Raw genomic sequence first — 19,371 nt, forward strand, 5'->3', positions numbered from 1 at the left:
TATAACAAAGTGAATCAGTTATACATATACATATGTTCCCATATGTCTTCCCTCTTGCGTCTCCCTCCCTCCCACTCTCCCTATCCCACCCCTCCAGGCTGTCACAAAGCACCGAGCTAATATCCCTGTGCCTTGCGGCTCCTTCCCCCTAGCTATCTACCTTACTACGTTTGTTAGTGTGTGTATGTCCATGACTCTCTCTCGCCCTGTCAAAACTCACCCCTCCCCCTCCCCATATCCTCAAGTCCGTTCTCCAGTAGGTCTGCGTCTTTATTCCTGTCTTACCCCTAGGTTCTTCATGACATTTTTTTTCCCCTTAAATTCCATATATATGTGTTAGCATACGGTATTTGTCTTTTTCTTTCTGACTTACTTCACTCTGTATGACAGACTCTAGGTCTATCCATCTCATTACAAATAGCTCAATTTCATTTCTTTTTAAGGCTGAGTAATATTCCATTGTATATATGTGCCACATTTTCTTTATCCATTCATCCGATGATGGGCGCTTAGGTTGTTTCCATCTCCAGGCTATTGTAAATTGAGCTGCAATGAACATTTTGGTACATGACTCTTTTTGAATTTTGGTTTTCTCAGGGTATATGCCCAGTAGTGGGATTGCTGGGTCATATGGTAATTCTATTTGTAGTTTTTTAAGGAACCTCCATACTGTTCTCCATAGTGGCTGAACCAATTCACATTCCCACCAGCAGTGCAAGAGTGTTCCCTTTTCTCCACACCCTCTCCAGCATTTATTGTTTCTAGATTTTTTGATGATGGCCATTCTGACTGGTGTGACCTTTCACTGTCGCGGTTTCTCTTGTTGCGGGGCACAGGCTCCAGACACGCAGGCTCAGTAGTTGTGGCTCACGGGCCTAGTTGCTCCACGGCATGTGGGATCTTCCCAGACCAGGGTTCGAACCCGTGTCCCCTGCATTGGCAGGCAGATTCTCAACCACTGCGCCACCAGGGAAGCCCAACAATGCTATACTTTTAACAATATTGAAATTGTTTTTTGTTAATATAACGATTATTAATCTGGAAATTTGGTAAAATTCTGTAACAAGCAAGCTAAGTCTTGAAAGAAACCTCAATTTTGATTCTGGTTCAAAATTCAAGCCCTATTCATTTTATTTCTAGGCTTATAGAGTAGCAACGGTTGCCAAAATATCAAGCGTAAACTGTACATTTAATGAATCACACTTTCATTTACCTTTTAGGATTGAGCTCTTGGAAGTTCTGTGATGTGGCTGCTTATGACAATAACCCAGGCTAGTTAAAGAAGGCTAGGAGGCAATAAGATCTTCCTTCTGTTAGTACAGTCACTACAGCTGTTATAGAAAGGTAAGGCTGAAACTACTTGGACTATTTTTCTTTTAACATTAGTTTCCATTTTATGCAACCTATGGGGAAGGAGAGTTATTCAAACTGCAGACTGTGCACCGTTTCGCTCCTGAGCAGGGACACCCACAATGAGAGTATTAATGCTCTCTGGTACTTCCCTCTCATGGAACAAATTTGCAAGGTCTGAGGCAATGATTCATAGTTCAGGAAAGACACACCTTCCAGAAGCAAAGATGAAGAAAGAAGGATATTATATGTTTAGTCTTTGCTATTTTTATCCTTCTGGTTTTCAGTTAAATTGTGACTTACAGTCATTTGGTTATGGTGACCCATTAATTCACCACACAGAAGCTCCATTTGAATCAAAGACTCCTTTTTTCAAACTTAAAAGAAAATGAGTCTATATGTTCTTTCTCTTTCCCTGTAGTATGTTCTGTCATTTTACTAGTATTCAAAGTCTATCCAATAGGCTTGGACTCATCTTGAATAAAAATTTATAATTTCACATGAATAGTAAGTAGTGGTTAGTATTTTCATTATAATGAACACATATAAAGACCAAATTTGTTTTGTTTTTTTCCGGGCCCTTGTTTATAATATGCACTAAAAATTACCATTGTACTTAGTATTTTTTTTTTAACATCTTTATTGGAGTATAATTCCTTTACAATAGTGTGTTAGTTTCTGCTTCATAACAAAGTGAATCAGCTATACATATACATATATCCCCATATCTCTTCCCTCTTGCATCTCCCTCCCTCCCACCCTCCCTATCCCACCCCTCTAGGTGGTCACAAAGCACTGAGCTGACCTCCCTGTGCTATGTGGCTGCTTCCCACTAGCTATCTATTTTACATTTGGCAGTATATATAAGTCCATGCCACTCTCTCACTTCGTCCCAGCTTACCTTTCCCCCTCCCTGTGTCCTCAAGTCCATTCTCTAGTAGGTCTGTGTCTTTATTCCCATCCTGCCCCTAGGTTCTTCATAAACATTTTTTTTAAAGATTCCATATAGATGTGCTAGCATACCGTATTTGTTTTTCTCTTTCTGACTTACTTCACTCTGTATGACAGACTCTAGGTCCATCCACCTCACTACAAATAACTCAATTTCATTTCTTTTTATGGCTGAGTAATATTCCATTGTATATGTGTGCCACATCTTCTTTATCCATTTATCTGTTGATGGACACTTAGGTTGCTTCCATGTCCTGGCTATTGTAAATAGAGCTGCAGTGAACATTTTGGTACATGACTCTTTTTGAATTATGGTTCTCTCAGGGTATAGGCCCAGTAGTGGGATTGCTGGGTCATATGGTAGTTCTATTTTTAGTTTTTTAAGGACCCTCCATACTGTTCTCCATAGTGGCTATATCAATTTACATTCCCACCAACATTGCAGTAATATTTTTAAGATTGAGGCCGACCTTATTGGTATTGAAATATTTGAACATTCTTGTTGTGTCATATGGCAGGAACCTTGTGCCATATAAAAATACCATCTGTATATTTAATCATGCATAATTTCTCTAGCATATGCCTTTCCCTTCAGACTACAAAAGCCCCAAGAACTGTTTTATATAAAGTGTCTATACAAGTGGGTACTTAAAAATTTTTGTAGAATGAACTAGCAAAAGAATAGGTAAAGATAAAGATTGCTGAATTATACAAATGCAGTATCAGCCAAGGCTAAATTCAATCAGTTCAAAAATAATCTTTGAACTGTGAATCAATCAGAAAACTCCTAAAAATAAGTGCTGCAGTCCATCAGTAAATGAAGCCTTAGCATCTCGGTTGTTTCCTATTTTCCAGCTCCTTAATACCTCTTCCAGAATACAGTTTCCAGCACCTTGTTTCTTGATTCTGCTGTCTCAAAATGATTAACTTAACACTTGAATAACAGACAGTTGCAGTATACTTTCTGGCTTCATTTCTAGCCTCTAGTAACCCTAGATATGCCAAGTCCATGAAAATACCAAGTGATTTAATTGATGCCAGTGAGTATTTACTGCACACTTTCTGTGCTTGGTTCTGTGCTATATTCCATACACACCAAGATATTTTCTTCCTTTGTCCCTTTGATAATGGCAGTCTTTCTGCTTTGAATGCTTTTCCCTTCCTTCTTCTCTGGGTAACCACTATTCATTCCTTAAGACTCATCTCAGGCATTACCTACCCCTTAAAGCCTTTCCTGAGCCAAAAGGCTGGGGTCCCATAAGACTATGCATAGCTCTATAACAGAACTCAGCCATTTTATTTTAGTACATATAAACACTATCTCTTTATGTATCCATATGTCCCACTATACTATGTGCTCCTCAAAGTAAAGCAATCAAAAGAGAACTGGCTCTTATTTCCATTACCAAATATACCAACCAACCTGTATGTGCACCCAGATACTTTGTCTTACTTCCTAGTAGAATGAGTGGACCACCATTGATTCATTAGGGCCAGTCCATCTACTTGGGTGCTTCCTTTGCACTTGATTTATAGTTTGCCTAGTTATAGAATTTGTTTGGAAAATTTTTCAATTATTAGAAATTTCAAAATTTTTCAATTATTAGAAATTATTAAAAATTTTCAATTATTAGAAATTAATAGGTGGCCCTATGCTCCATTGTCTTTTTATATCCAGTATTGCTGAGAAATCCAAACCTTTCCTACCATCCCTTTTAAAACTCCACATTACATAAAATTTTAATATCTACAGTGATACAATGATACAATGAATCCCTACCTACTATTATTCCGCTTCCACAATTGTCCATTCATAGCCAATCATGTTGGATCTAGTTTTTCCCTCCTCCACAGTTGCCTTTTTATTCTCTTTACTTATTTTGGTTTCCAGTTTCTGTGGCAGAGCCTTTCTTCTTTGGGCTTGTAATCCCTTGGCTCTCTGCTCATGATCAAGAAAGCGTGAGACTAAAAAACTGTTTCACACCCTGAGCCTGTGGGAAGGACTTTTCAACTCTGAGCTTCACTGAATCGGAATCTGGGTGGGCCATTTATAGGGGAAACTCTGAGGTCAGTGCCTTTAGGTCTTGCTTTTAGGCAGATCAGCGTCTGTGGAAAGGAGCCTCAGTTTCTTTTCTGGAGGGTAAATGTCTGGCTGCCAGCATGTTGGGAGTTGTACTGGGGAAGAAGGCTAGAGGTGTCTGCATTCAGCAATTCACTGGCCATATGGTCTCCTGGCATCCCTCCTCTGTTTTTCCTAGGTTGGAGCAAAGGGACCTGGGATTTTTACTGTTTCTCAAACGGCTTTTGCCTACACCCCCTTATTTAGGAACTCTTCTTCACACTGTGCTTCACATTTTTCTAGCATTGCCAATTTCTGATCGTTTTGAGGCTGTGGTGCAAATTTTGTTGATTTTGAACTTTCCTTGCTGCCAGCTTGGGATCTGAGTTTCTTGGGGGTGCTAAATCAGTTATCACACATCCATCCGCTTTCCACCTTTCAAAATTTTGTCGCTGTCGTTTCCTCTACCGCTTTCCCCACACTTGTAGGTTTAGAACAAAACTCATTTATTATCTTTCACACGGGGATTGGGGAGGGAAAAAAATAGATGTCTGTGTTCATATCACCTTAACCTGGAAGGGGCCTCCACCCCTTTCCTTTAAAACTTAAAATCCCACAATCATTGTTTAATATAAAGGTGAGCCCTGCTCCTTGTGGCTGGCTTCTCTGTAAGGCTTCTGGTGGCTGCTGCATGCACCAGGGCCTCCGAACTTTCTGGCTTTTCAGTGATGGGGGCAGCTGCTAGCAGGGAGGGTCTGGCCCTGCTAGATGAGCGTGTCTTTGATTTCCTTCCCGAAGCCCCATCCATGTATTTCTGGTAACTGACCGCCAGAGCTTTGGAGGTGGGCTAGCAGGTTGCAGAAATGTGGGCCACCCTTCACACAAGCACGGATGTCCACGCAGGGGAGCCGGGCTCTGCACAGGAACAGAACGGGTTCCAGGAGCATACATGGCAGAGCAAGCGGCTCAATCATCTCCAGGGGCCACTGTTCACCTTGTTGAAACAGTTAGCTCTTTGTGCTGTGCCAGGGCTGTGGTCACCTTCCTGCTTCCCGAGACCTGCACAGACTGCAGCGGACCCTTGGGCAGCGTGGCTGCTGGCATAGACAAGAGCTCCTCCACATGCGGCTCCACAGCTGGAAGAGGAAGCATCTCTTCTTGAAAATACCTTTTTCGCTGGAATTCTGCAATACCACACTGGCATGTTTTTGTTTTTTCCTTACTTTAATGGCCACCTAATCGAAAGCAATCATATGGAATGGTTGGAGTTTTGTTTTTGTTCTTTTCTTTTGGAGTGTTTTCTAAATACCAGGACCTAAGATAATGGCAAACAATTAAGGAACAAAACAGACAACTTTCTGTCCTCACAGAGCATGTGTTTCCCTTTTTCTTTGCTGGACTCTTATCCTTTTCCTGACTGCTAAGTTATGTAGGGCCCCAAGGTTTGGTCCTTAGATTTTTTCTGTACTTTCTGAGTTGCACCGTTCAGTTCCACTGCTTTAAAAACATCTATAAAATGAGAAGTCCAAATCTCATATAACACTGCCTACTCTACATTCTCAGTTGATATCTGTAGTGGGCTAAATGGTGGCCTTACAAAAGATATGTTTATTTTTAATCCTCAGACTCTATGACTGCTATTTTATTTGGAAAAAGTGTCTTTGTAGGTTTAATTAAAGATGTTGCAATGAGGAGATCATCCTGGATTAACCATATAGAACCTAAATCCAATGACAAGTATCCTCATAAGAGAGACACAGAGGAGATGATAGGCACAGAAGAAAAAGCAACGTGAAGATGGAGGCAGAGACTAGTGTGATTTGACTACCCGTCAAGGAATGCCAAGGAATGCTGGCCATCACCAGAAGTTGGAAGAGACAAGGACCATCTTTAATTAAATCTAAGTGTATAAATATGTGTTTAATTATAATTAAACTACTAAATAATTAATTTGAGGACGTTTTCAGGATATAAAATCAATATACAAAAATCAATTATATTTCTATATCCTAGAAATAAATATTCTGAAAATGATACTAAGGAAACAATCCATTTATGATAGCATGAAAAAGAATAAAATACTTGGGTATACTTATTTTTTTAAAGGAGTTGATTTCTTTTTTTTTAAATTAATTTATTTGTTTTTGGCTGCCTTGGGTCTTCTTTGCTGTGCCCGGGCTTTCTCTAGTTGCGGCGGGCAGGGGCTCTTCTTCGTTGCAGTGCGCAGGCTCCAGTAGTTGTGGCTTGCAGGCTCTAGAGAGCAGGCTCAGTAGTTGTGGCACACGGGCTTAGCTGCTCCGCGGCATGTGGGATCTTCCTGGACCAGGGCTGGAACCCGTGTCCCCTGCATTGGCAGGTGGATTCTTAACCACTGCGCCACCACGGAAGCCCTGGGTATACTTTTAACAGAAGAAGTGCAAGTCATGTACACTGAAAACTACTAAACATTATTGAAAGACAGAAGATTTAAAATAAATAGAAACACATCCCATGTTCATGGGTTGGAAGACAATATTTTTAAGATGGCATTATTCCCCAAATTGTTCTTAAATTCATACAGAGTTAAGAGAATCCTAAATCAAATGAGAATCCTAGCTGTTTTTTGGCAAAAACTGACAGGCTGATCTTGAAATTCATATGGAAATGCAAGGGACCCTGAATAGCCAAAACAAACTTTAAAAGAAGAATGATGCTGGAGGACTCACGTTTCTTGATTTCAAAACTTACTGTGAAGCTACAGTAATCAAGATGGTATGGTACTGGCATAAGGGTAGACTTACACATCAGTGGAATAGAATTGAGGGTCTGGAAATAAACCCTTACATTTATGGTCATTTGATTTTTGCCAGGGTTACAAAGACCATTCAATGGGAAAAGAATATTATTTCCAACAAATGCTGTTAAGGCAACTAGATATCCACATGGAAAAGAATAAAATTGGACTTCTGTCTCTCACCATAAATAAATGGTAACTAAGAATGGAATACTGAAATGTAACAGCTTAAATGATAAAACTTGTAGAAGAAAACGTAGGAATAAATTTTCATGGCCTTGGGTTAAACAACACACAAATGACAAAAAGAAAAGTAGATAAATTGTACTTTATTAAAATTTAAAACTTTTGTGCTTCAAAGGACACCATCAAGAAAGTGAAAAGACAACCCATGGAATGGTAGAAAATATGTGCAAAACATATATCTGATAAGAGATTTGTATTCAGAATATATAAAGAACAACTCAGTAACAAAAAGACAAATAACAATTTTAAAATGGGCAATGAATAGACATTGTGCTATGCAAAATGATGGCCCTCCCAAATCTGCCCGTATCCTAATCCCCAGAACCTGTGAATACACTAAAAAATGTTGAATTGTACACTTTAAAAGGGTAAATTATACAGTATGTGAATTTGATCTGAGTAAAGCCTTTTTCTTTTTAAAGAAATAGTTCAATGAGTTCCCATGTATTCTTTACCCAATTTCATCAATTGTTTACATTTTTCTTCATTTACTTTTTCATATTCTTTCTCTCTATGTATATACCTTTCTGAAACCATTTGGAAATCATTTGGGATGATTGTGGAATACTACTCAGCAATAAAAAGTTAACATGCATGAATCTCATAATAATTATGCAGAGTGAAAGAAGCCAGACAAAGAAGAGTATGTACTGGATGTTTCCATTTACATAAAACTATGGAAAATGCAAATCAACAGGGGCAGAGAGCAGATCTGTTGTTGTCTGAGGGATGGAGTGGGAGGCTGAGAGGAACAAGAGAGAGGGATTACAAATAATTATCTTGATTGTGGTGATAATTTCAAGAGTGTATAAATAAGTAAAAATTTATCAAACTGTATACTTTAAATATGTACAGTTTATTGCATGTCAACTGTACCTCAATAGAGCTGTTTGAAACTTTTCAAGTTGTACACTTTATAAATATAAGCAGTTTATTGTAAGTCAATCATATCTCAAGAAAGTTGTTAAAAGTGTCAGAAAACAAATGAAAATTGAAAAAATACTTCAAATCATAAGCAAAGGGCTAATTTCCTTGATATAAAGTCTCCACCAAATCAATAAAAAAATAACAAAAAGCACAATAGAAAAGTGAGTAAATGATATGATCAGATCATGAAAAACAAAATATAATTGGCTCTTAAACCTAGACGGTACTCAACCTCACTCATAAAAAGAAAAATTCAAATTAAAGCACCACTGACACTGCTTTTCCATTCTTAATGGGGCAGATAGCAACAAATTTCATAAAACACTATGTTGACATGAGTTTGGGGAACCATGTAGTCTCCCACATAGATGGTAAGTGTATGGACTGCTGCAACATCAAACAAGGATACATTGATAATATGTATTTAACTGCTGTATCCTTCCAGGTGGTAATTCCACTTCTCAGAATTTTTCCTATAGATAAACTTGTGTAAGTGCAAAATGACCTATGTTCAATGTTATTCATTAAAGCCTTATTTGTTGTCAGGAGTTTCCTGGCGGTCCAGTAGTTAGGACTCCGTGCTTTCACTGCAGAGGGCCTTAGTTCCCTGGTGAGGGAACTAAGATCCCACAAGCTGCGTGGCCCAGCCAAAAAAAAAAAAAGCTTTATTTGTTGCTGTTAAAGACTGGCAATAAAATAGATGGAGAGATATACATCTTCTTGGATTGGAAGAATCAACATTGTGAAAATGACTATACTACCCAAAGCAATCTACAGATTCAATGCAATCCCTATCAAACTACCACTGTCATTTTTCACAAAACTAGAACAAAAAATTTCGCAATTTGTATGGAAACACAAAAGACCCCGAATAGCCAAAGCAATCTTGAGAATGAAAAATGGAGCTGGAGGAATCAGGCTCTGTGACTTCAGACTATACTACAAAGCTACAGTAATCAAGACAGTATGGTACTGGCACAAAAACAGAAATATAGATCAATGGAACAGGATAGAAAGCCCAGAGGTAAACCCACGCACGTATGGTCACATTGTCTTTGATAAAGGAGGCAAGAATATACAGTGGAGAAAAGACAGCCTCTTCAATAAGTGGTGCTGGGAAAACTGGACAGCTACATGTAAAAGTATGAAATTAGAACACTCCCTAACACCATACACAAAAATAAACTCAAAATGGATTAAAGACCTAAATATAAGGCCAGACACTATCAAACTCTTAGAGGAAAACATAGGCAGAACACTCTATGACATAAATCACAGCAAGATCCTTTTTGACCCACCTCCTAGAGAAATGGAAATAAAACCAAAAATAAACAAATGGGACCTAATGAAACTTCAAAGCTTTTGCACAGCAAAGGAAACCATAAACAAGGTCAAAAGACAACCCTCAGAATGGGAGAAAATATTTGCAAATGAAGCAACTGACAAAGGGTTAATCTCCAAAATTTACAAGCAGCTCATGCAGCTCAATGTCAAACAAACAAACAACCCAATCCAAAAATGGGCAGAAGACCTAAATAGACATTTCTCCAAAGAAGATATATAGATTGCCAACAAATATTAGTCATTGAAAGAATGCTCAACATCATTAATCATTAGAGAAATGCAAATCAAAACTACAATGAGATATCATCTCACACTGGTCAGAATGGCCATCATCAAAAAATCTAGAAACAATAAATACTGGAGAGGGTGTGGAGAAAAGGGAACACTCTTGCACTGTTGGTGAGAATGTAAAATGATACAGCCACTATGGAGAACAGTATGGAAGTTCCTTAAAAAACTACAAATAGAACTACCATATGACCCAGCAATCCCACTACTGGGCATATACCCTGAGAAAACCATAATTCAAAAAGAGTCATGTACCAAAATGTTCATTGCAGCTCTATTTACAATAGTCAGGACATGGAAGCAACCTAAATGCCCATCGACAGATGAATGGATAAAGAAGATGTGGCACATATATACAATGGAATATTACTCAGCCATAAAAAGAAATGAAATTGAGTTATTTGTAGTGAGGTGGATGGACCTAGAGTCTGTCATACAGAGTGAAGTAAGTCAGAAAGAGAAAAACAAATACTGTATGCTAACACATATATATGGAATCTAAGAAAAAAAAAAAAGGTCATGAAGAACCTAGGGGTAAGATGGGAATAAAGACACAGACCTACTAGAGAATGGACTTGAGGATATAGGGAGGGGGAAGGGTAAGCTGTGACAAAGTGAGAGAGTGGCATGGACATATATACACTACCAAACATAAAATAGATAGCTAGTAGGAAGTAGCCACATAGCACAGGGAGATCAGCTTGGTGCTTTGTGACCACCTAGAGGGGTGGGAAAGGGAGGGTGGGAGGGAGGGAGATGCAAGAAGGAGGAGATATGGGAACATATGTGTATGTATAACTGATTCACTTTGTTATAAAGCAGAAACTAACACACCATTGTGGAGCAATTATACTCCAATAAAGATGTAAAAAAATGAATTAAACATGATATTTGTATTTAAAAAACAGTATGTATAAATAAAGTAACATTTTGTTATCAATGTAAAAAAAAGAAAGACTGGCAATAATGTAATTGCCTGCGCACAGGAGATTGGTTAAATAATTATACTTTAACTGTTGAATGTAGTACTGTGTATTGGTAAAAAAAGAATGAGAAAGCTTTATTTATTTATTTATTTTTTTGTGGTACGGGGGTCTCTCACTGTTGCGGCCTCTCCCGTTGCGGAGCACAGGCTCCGGACGCGCAGGCTCAGTGGCCATGGCTCACGGGCCCAGCCGCTCCGCGGCATGTGGGATCTTCCCGGACCGGGGCACGAACCCATGTACCCTACATCGGCAGGTGGACTCTCAACCACTGCGCCACCAGGGAAGCCCTGAGAAAGCTTTTTATATGTTGGAATGAGAAAATCTTATCTGAAGTGAAAAGAACAAGGTGCAGAACAGTGTATATGGTGTGCTGCCATATGGATTTAAAATAAGTCTCCAAATGCATATTTGCACAATATACATAAGACTGTACAAGTACATATTTGCCTCTGGGGAGTGGTTTGAAGAAAGGTTTGGGAATAAGTCTTTTCCCTACCTCTCTTTTATGACTTGAATTTTAGATTATTTGAATATATTTCCTTCATTTGAAAAAAAATCTCTCGATTGTTGATACTAATAAGCCCCTCTGGGGCTGCCAAGGTTTTCACTCATAAACAAATTCATTTTGTCTTCCCCCCAGTATTTAAAAAATAAGTTTATTTTTAATCCAACATTTCTGGGTGCTTTGTAGCAGAAACTTATTTCATATTTTCAGGTTACATAGTTCATGATATTTCTAGATATTGAAGTCCTCATTATTTCTTACCATGTTTCTGGAGGTGGAAGCTGGGTGAAAAAGGTCTGAACATTTTTTTTTTTTAACACTTTGGAAGAATATTGCCAAATTGCTCTTGAAAGATTATACCAATTTACATTCTCACCTGTAGTTAATGGATGTGCCCCTTTTCTTGAACTCTCATTGGCACTTGTGCAATCATTTTCTAAATTCCAATTTTATGGGCTACACTCATATCTCATTATTTTAATTTTCATGTTCTAAATTGTAATGAGTTTGAACGCTTTTTCAAAGTTATATTGGTCACTTGAATTCTTTTTTTAAAATCTTTTTTGCTTTTTTAATTAAATAAGTAAGACATTGATTTCATTTTCACAATATATGATTCAAACTATATGGAAATATACAAATATATGTTAGTATATGGTGTTAGGTAAAGAATCTAACTGTATTTTTCCACAGTTAACAAATTTTTTAAGCTGCCATTCATTAAAAATCTACTCTTTCTGTATTGATTACAAAAGTGCTTCACTAATTCTAAATTCTCAGATGTGTCACAGAATTTAGAATCTGTTTCATTAACCTATCTGTCTAGTATCAGGCCGGAAGTACATTGTCTAGTTATTTTTGCCTAAGAGTTGTAAATCCATTCTTGACTCTTTTGCTGCCTAATTCTGGAATTGGAAATTTAAATCTAGTTACATTAAATTTATAAATGAAATTTAGGAGATTTGAAATTTAACAACATTAATTCATCTTGTCTGAGAACAAGTTATTTTACTCCATTCATTTACCACTACTTTTATATTCCCCAGTAAAATTTTGTATTTTTCTTTATGTCAGCACTGCATATTTCTTGTTAAGCTTACTCCAAGGTATTTGGAATTTATAGCCCCTTACTCACTGATTAGATTACTTTATGGTGCTCTTTCAACTTTGTGTCATATTATATCAGCATCCCTCAGTTCCCCTGCCGTCAGAGTAGTTGATGGGAGGTTCGAATGCCATAGGTCTGATGGATAATATTTATTCTCCTTGGGCTTGAATGGACCACCTCTTAGTCTCCATTTATGGCCTGTAGAGAGTTTACAGTGACCCTCTGCTGGAGCAAGGACCAGGATCTGTAGTAGCTCTCCTTCATTTACATAAACAGCTAACTGGTTGGCTGCCAGCTTTTTAGTGCCACCCCACAGAGAGCTCACCACTTGTGCTCCTGATACTTGCTTGGATATCTCATTCCAGGCACTTCCTTCCTCACAGGGCTTATCCCCACCCAGGGCCCCCTGAACAACCCTAGAAGAAAGTCAATTGCTTGTTTCCATTTGACCCCAGAGAATTGTTCCTATATTGATTAAATAACCATTTGGGATCACAGAACATACAAATGAGCCTGGTTCTCAATCAGAAAATTTTAAAAAGAAAGAGAAAAACAAAGATAATAGCCCTTTTCTATTGAAACTCTCTATACCATGCACTTTCCAAGTGTTTTGTTTAAAGGTAAAATAAAATTTTTTATTAAAAAATTTTTCTTTTCCATTTCTTTCCATTAAAGAATTGTGGTAAAATACACATAACAAAATTTACCATCTTAAACATTTTAAAGTGTACAGTTCAATAGTGCTAAGTACATGTACGTTGTTGTGCAACCAATCCCCAGAACTTTTTCATCTTGCAAAACTGAAACTCTATACCCATTAAACAACAGCTACCCACTTCCCCCTCCCCCCAGCCCCTGGCAACCATCATTCTGCTTTGTTTCTCTGAGTCTGACTACTCTTGACACCTCATGTAAGTGAAATCAGACAGTATTTTTTTTTTGGAACTGGGTTATTTCATTTAGCAGAATGTTCTCAAGGTTCATCTGTGTTGTAGCATGTATCAGAATCTCCTTCCTTTTTTTTTTTTTTGCCACGCCATGGGCGTGCATGATCTTAGTTCCCTGACCAGGGATCGAACCTGTGCTCCCTGCAGTGGTGGAAGCGTGAAGTCTTAACCACTGGATTGCCAGGCAAGTCCCTCTCCTTCCTTTTTAAGACTGAATAATATACCACTGCATATATATATCATATTTTGTTTATCCATTCCACCGTTGATGGACATTTGGATTGCTTCTACTTTTTGGTTATTGTGAACAATGTTGCTATGAACATGGGTGTATATTACCAATTTCTCTGTGAGACACGTGCTTTCAATTACTTTCTTTTAAAAAAATTTATTGAAGTATAGTTGATTTACAATGTTGTGTTAATTTCTGCTGTATAGCAAAGTGACTCAGTTATATGTATATATACATATTTTCTGTATTCTTTTCCATTAAGGTTTATCACAGGATATTGAATATAGTTCCCTGTGCTATACAGTAGGACCTTGTTATTTATCCAACCTATATTCAATTACTTTCTAAGTGTTTTACTAGATTTATCTCATTTAATCCTTACTACAACTTTATCAATCAGGTATTACTAATATCTCAGTTTTACTGATGTGAATACTGAGGCGCGTAGAGGCTAAGTAGATAGCTAAGTAGTGGTAATTCTAGAATTCCCATGTTTAATACCCCACTATACTGTTTTGCAAAAGAGACATCTAGGTATCTTGCACCAAGAAATGGAAAATAGAAATAAATACTATGTTTGCATTGGCTATTTATAAAGTAAGAAGTAGACATTACTTTTTATTATTCATCATATTCCAAGAACAATACAGTACAAATAGTATTCAGGTTATTTCTATTCCAACAGAATAACTTAGAAAGTTGAGAGCTATCCAGATAATTCAGGATAACATCCTGATTTTGAGTCACCCATTCGATTACTCAGATAATTGCTTTGATATGAATAATCTAATAAGATTATTTCTTTTTTTAAAAATGTATTTATTTTATTTATTTATCTTTGGCTGCATTGGGTCTTCATTGCTGTGCGCGGGCTTTCTCTGGTTGTGGTGAGCGGGAGCTACTCTTCGTTGCGGTGCGCGGGCTTCTCACTGCGGTGGCCTCTTCTGCTGCAGAGCATGGGCTCCAGGAGCATGGGCCTCAGCAGTCGTGGCTTGTGAGCTCTAGAGCACAGGCTCAGCAGTTGTAGCGCGTGGGCTCAGCCGCTCCGCGGCGTCCTCCCAGACTAGGGCTCGAACCTGTGCCCCCTGCATTAGCAGGCGGATTCCCAACCACGCGCCACCAGGGAAGCCCAAGATTATTTCTTATTTTCAAAATTAAACAAGCTGTCAACTTCCTGTCTGTGTAAACACAGCCATAATGAGGTAGATATGATGAAAATTAAAGAAGGAAAAGGGATGACTGGTCTGTGAAAATCTCATGAAATGGCTCCTTGTTTAGACTGTAAGGATCGATAAGCATTACTTTTAAGGTATATCTTATACTAAAATATCCTATATAATGATTTGAAATATTATTCTAGAAAGCAAAAATGAGCCTGAACACCAGATTTTTCATAGTTAAACAGGCAGTGTGGAGTAGGGAAAAACTGGTGATGGAGTCATCCCATGATCTGCATTCCTGTATCATTGGTTTGATGATGTCTTAACTTACTTACATATATTCCCTATATACTTTTGCAGTATAAATTCCAAAATCTCATGAGAAATGTAAAAATATGTTCTGGGGAATGTTTTTGAATGAGTTGTCTATAAAGTGTATGTGGGGGTGTATTGCATATATATTAATTTTGTTTTCATTTTTTTCAACTTAGCTGAACATTAAAATTATCCACCTTGTTTCATCATCAAAATACTGCTATATTCTCAGGATCAAGGATACATATGTTTTATTTCCTGCCCTCCAAATTAAATTATTTGAGTTGTTTTTCTAAGCTATACTGTATTTCATTTCCTTTTAGTTTTTTTTTTTTTTACCACCAGACATTTTTTCAATTGCTGTAAAATTTATACCCAACAAACACATTTCTTTAAAAAAATGTAAAATCCTTTCTAGAAATAGAAATCACTGAATACTTTTTTCACAAAATCATCCTCAAGATAGATGGAGAATGTTTCACTAAGTCCGATGAGTTTTGGTTGTACAGTGATATATGCCACAGTGGATAAAGAAAATATTTGAGGAAATTTTAAAAATGGCCTCAATTTAAAAATAAGTAAAGGGATATCATACTGTGGAGGGAAATACAGAGATTAGAGCTGAAGTTTTCATGATTATTACTCTACTTTGGTCATATTTATATGATGGGATTTTAGGGTGAAAGTATTTGTATCTCATCATAGGGATGTAGGTGATAATATTGTAATAAGGTTAATAGTAAGGCTTCTTCTGGCTACGTGACAAAAACCCAACTCAAATTTGTTGAGATATAAATGTGATTTTAATTGCTCACTGAATCCTAGACAGGGCTGAACAGACAAAACTGGGGCCTAGGCCTTAAAACCAGCTGGAATCAGGACTTCCACTGCTGCCACTAACTCCGTCTCTTTCTCTGAAAGTCTGCTTCTCTCTTTCCCGGCAGACCGGATTCCTCCACATGGCAGGAAGTACAGCCCACTGAAAACTTCCTAAACTTTCCACCATTAACCACTGTAGCAGACGCTGTTGCTGTCCTGGCTGTGTCTCCTTGGCCCATCTATGGGGTCATCTACAGTTGGGGAATTTCTCCCCTACCTGTCCCAGGCTTCCTACCTCTAGCATCTGCATCATTCTGCCTGAGGACAGAGGCTGGGGGAGCGCACTGGGACAGCAGGTAGGGCAGACCAGAAGTGCCAGGTGGTTAATATGCCCAGGAGTAATCTTCAGCCAAAGAGGGGTGGGAATTGGTGCATAAATATTTTACTTTCCTCATTCTTTGGGAGGACAATTCTGAGTTTTGTTTTATAGGTCTCTTAGAGGGTTCCCAGCAGGACTCAACACCTTTTATTATTGCTTTCTTCCTTTCCCTGTCTCACTTCACACTCTCTTACCATGCTTCCTGGGATCATCTCCCAGATAGACTACTTGTACCCAAATCCTTGTTTCAGAATCTTTTTTAGGGGGATCCAGACTGAGACAACCACCAGAGAGTAACTGATTTAGGTTTCCTTTGTGACCCAGTGCAAAAATCATAGATTTAATTCTTAGATTGGCCCATTCTGGGTCAAACGCTTACCCACGGGCCAGTCAGTAGTAGCCATGGGGACAGGGACATGGTAGCTATCACGTGGGTAGACTAGGAGATAAAGTGCTCAGAGTCAAGGCTAAAGTGAGTGGAGAGAAAGAGCAGATCTAAGATACAGGAGAATATCATTTATACAAGATAGGATATATGTTGGGATGATACCTTGGTTGGGTATATAAAACAATGGGTCTTTACCCATAATGTAGTTAATAGCATGTTTTATAAAATGTTTGTTCTGAACCAATTTTGGCAGGGGGTAGCTTTGTCTTAAAATAATTTCAGACTTACAAAAAAGTTATAAGAATAGTATGAGGAACTGTCAAATACCTATTGCCCAGATTTACCAATAGTTTATATTTTTTCCTATTTCTTTAAAATTTTTTCTTTTCTTTTTTAAATTGAGGTATAATTGACATACAACATTATATTAGTTTTCATAATGGTTTTATATTTGTATATGTCCCATTTGTTTTTATAATATTCTCTACTTACATATACATACATACATATATAACCACATATGTTTTTATATGTATAGATACATACACTGTATGTATGTGTAAAAATATATATTTATATATTTTTTTCTCTGAACCATTTGAGAGTGTGTTAGAGATATCATGCCTCTCTACCCTTAAATACTTCAGTGTGTTTTGCTAAGCATAAAGAATTCTCTTGCATAATTTAAGTGCAGTCATAAACTCAGGAAATTTATTATCGATTTTATACTATTATCTAATCTATAGTCCATATTTGAATTTTAGCAGTTAATTCAATAGTATCCTTTATAGCTATTTTCTCCCTAGTCTAAGATCCAATCAGGGAGCATACACTGTGTTTAATTGTCAAGTCTCTTTACTCTCCTTTAATCTGCAACAGTTTCATCAACATTTCATTTTCATCAACCTTGTTATTTTTGAAGAGTAAAATCCAGGTGTTTTAAAGAATGTCCTTCACTTATAAAACCAATATATTTTATTTTATTTATTTTTAAAATTTATTTATTTATTTTTGGCTGCGTTGGGTCTTCATTGCTGTGTGGGCTTTCTCTAGTTGCGGCAAGCGGGAGCTACTCTTCATTGTGGTGCATAGGCTTCTCATTGTGGTGGCTTCTGTTTGTTTTGGAGCATCGGCTCTAGGCACGTGGGCTTCAGTAGTTGTGGCACATGGGCTCAGTTGTTCTGCGGCATGTGGGATCTTCCCAGATCAGGGCTCGAACCCATGTCCCCTGCATTGGGAGGCGGATTCTTAGCCACTGCACCACCAGGGAAGTCCAAAACCAATATATTTTAAACTAGTGGGTATGTGGGAAATGGAGAGAGAGAGATAGCAGCGAGCCAGGTCTCCTCAGATAGACTTGATAGTCTTCTCATTATCTCTGAAGTGGTTTCCATTCTACCTTATATATAGCTCTGGATAGATTAAACATGAGAGAGAATATTCATTGGTTTAAGCTAGACAATGCAGTATTATTGGAACATGTGGATATAATCAAAGTGTCAGTGATGAATTCTTCAAATCATTCTTTTTCCTTTTTTTTAAATAATACTGTTCAAAGGTGGTCTCTAACCAAAACTTCTACATGGAGAGTGGATATGTGGAACATATCATAGAAATTTATAGCTGAGTGGAGCTAGATATATTACTTAGTGCATTTTACAGAATAAGAACTTCAGGTTTACTGAGCTTAAGCAATTTGACTATGTTGGTCAGTGGAAAGCCAAGATCAGATCCCACATCATCCTGATTCCTTGCCCAGTGCTCTTTTTTACTCTGCCCCAAGTGATAAAAACTATGCTACTCACTGTAGTTGTCATCTTGAATCCCATTTGTGATTTGCTGGTAATCTAATTTTCAGTGTATTCAATTCATCTTTTTATTAAAAAAAAAAACAAATGAAGCTTTACCAGGAAAGTTCTCACTTTAAGGGCTACTACTTAAAATGCATTTCTAAAATTAGCAGCTATTTTGTACCTCAAAACATTCATTCTGCCAATAGAAATGTTTTTATAACCAAATGAACAACTATTTTGATACATTATGATGTCTAAACTCATATATTTTAGTTTTGTTTTTAAGAAGAAAATGGAGTCTCCATTAATTGTTCTAATTTAAGAACAATGTACTCCAGAGGAATGCAGATCCATTCCTTTCGTTAGTGACAAAAATTGAATATAGAGCTCTCCCTTCAACAGGGAGAAATGGTTGAAAGCCAGTCTGGTGTAGTGGGAAGAGCATGAACCCAGATCAGCCAAATGGAGTTTCAGAGTCTGAGCAGTCAGGGGCTTCCCTGGTGGCGCAGTGGTTGAGACTCCGCCTGCCGATGCAGGGGACACGGGTTCGTGCCCCGGTCCGGGAAGATCCCACATGCCACGGGGCGGCTAGGCCCGTGAGCCATGGTCGCTGAGCCTGCGCGTCCGGAGCCTGTACTCCGCAACGGGAGAGACCACAACAGTGAGAGGCCCGCGTACCGCAAAAAAAAAAAAAAAAGTCTGAGCAGTCAATACTACCAGCACGTCTTGGGAAAATTCAGTAATTTTTCTGAGCTTCAGACTCCTCATCTGTGTAATGGGAAAAATAATATCAATTATTTG

At 37.9% G+C, this 19,371-nt stretch overlaps 1 long non-coding RNA gene across 2 annotated transcripts in view; it reads left to right on the forward strand.

The window, feature by feature from the left end:
• The window catches only part of LOC149749110 (uncharacterized), a 94,989-nt gene that overhangs the window by 33,050 nt on the left and 42,568 nt on the right, over nt 1-19,371 (forward strand). The window contains exon 2 of one of the 2 annotated variants that reach the window (XR_016393219.1): nt 1,221-18,949. The exons of the other annotated variant lie outside the window; for it this stretch is intronic. This is a non-coding gene — a long non-coding RNA (uncharacterized LOC149749110). Of the gene's footprint in view, nt 1-1,220; nt 18,950-19,371 lie in introns of those variants that run through there. 2 annotated transcript variants of the gene reach the window in all.

Source organism: Delphinapterus leucas, chromosome 5 (genome assembly GCF_059928025.1).
Source record: "Delphinapterus leucas isolate spDelLeu-1000000601 "Yukka" chromosome 5, BTC_Dleu_Yukka2, whole genome shotgun sequence".
NCBI lineage: Eukaryota > Metazoa > Chordata > Mammalia > Artiodactyla > Monodontidae > Delphinapterus > Delphinapterus leucas.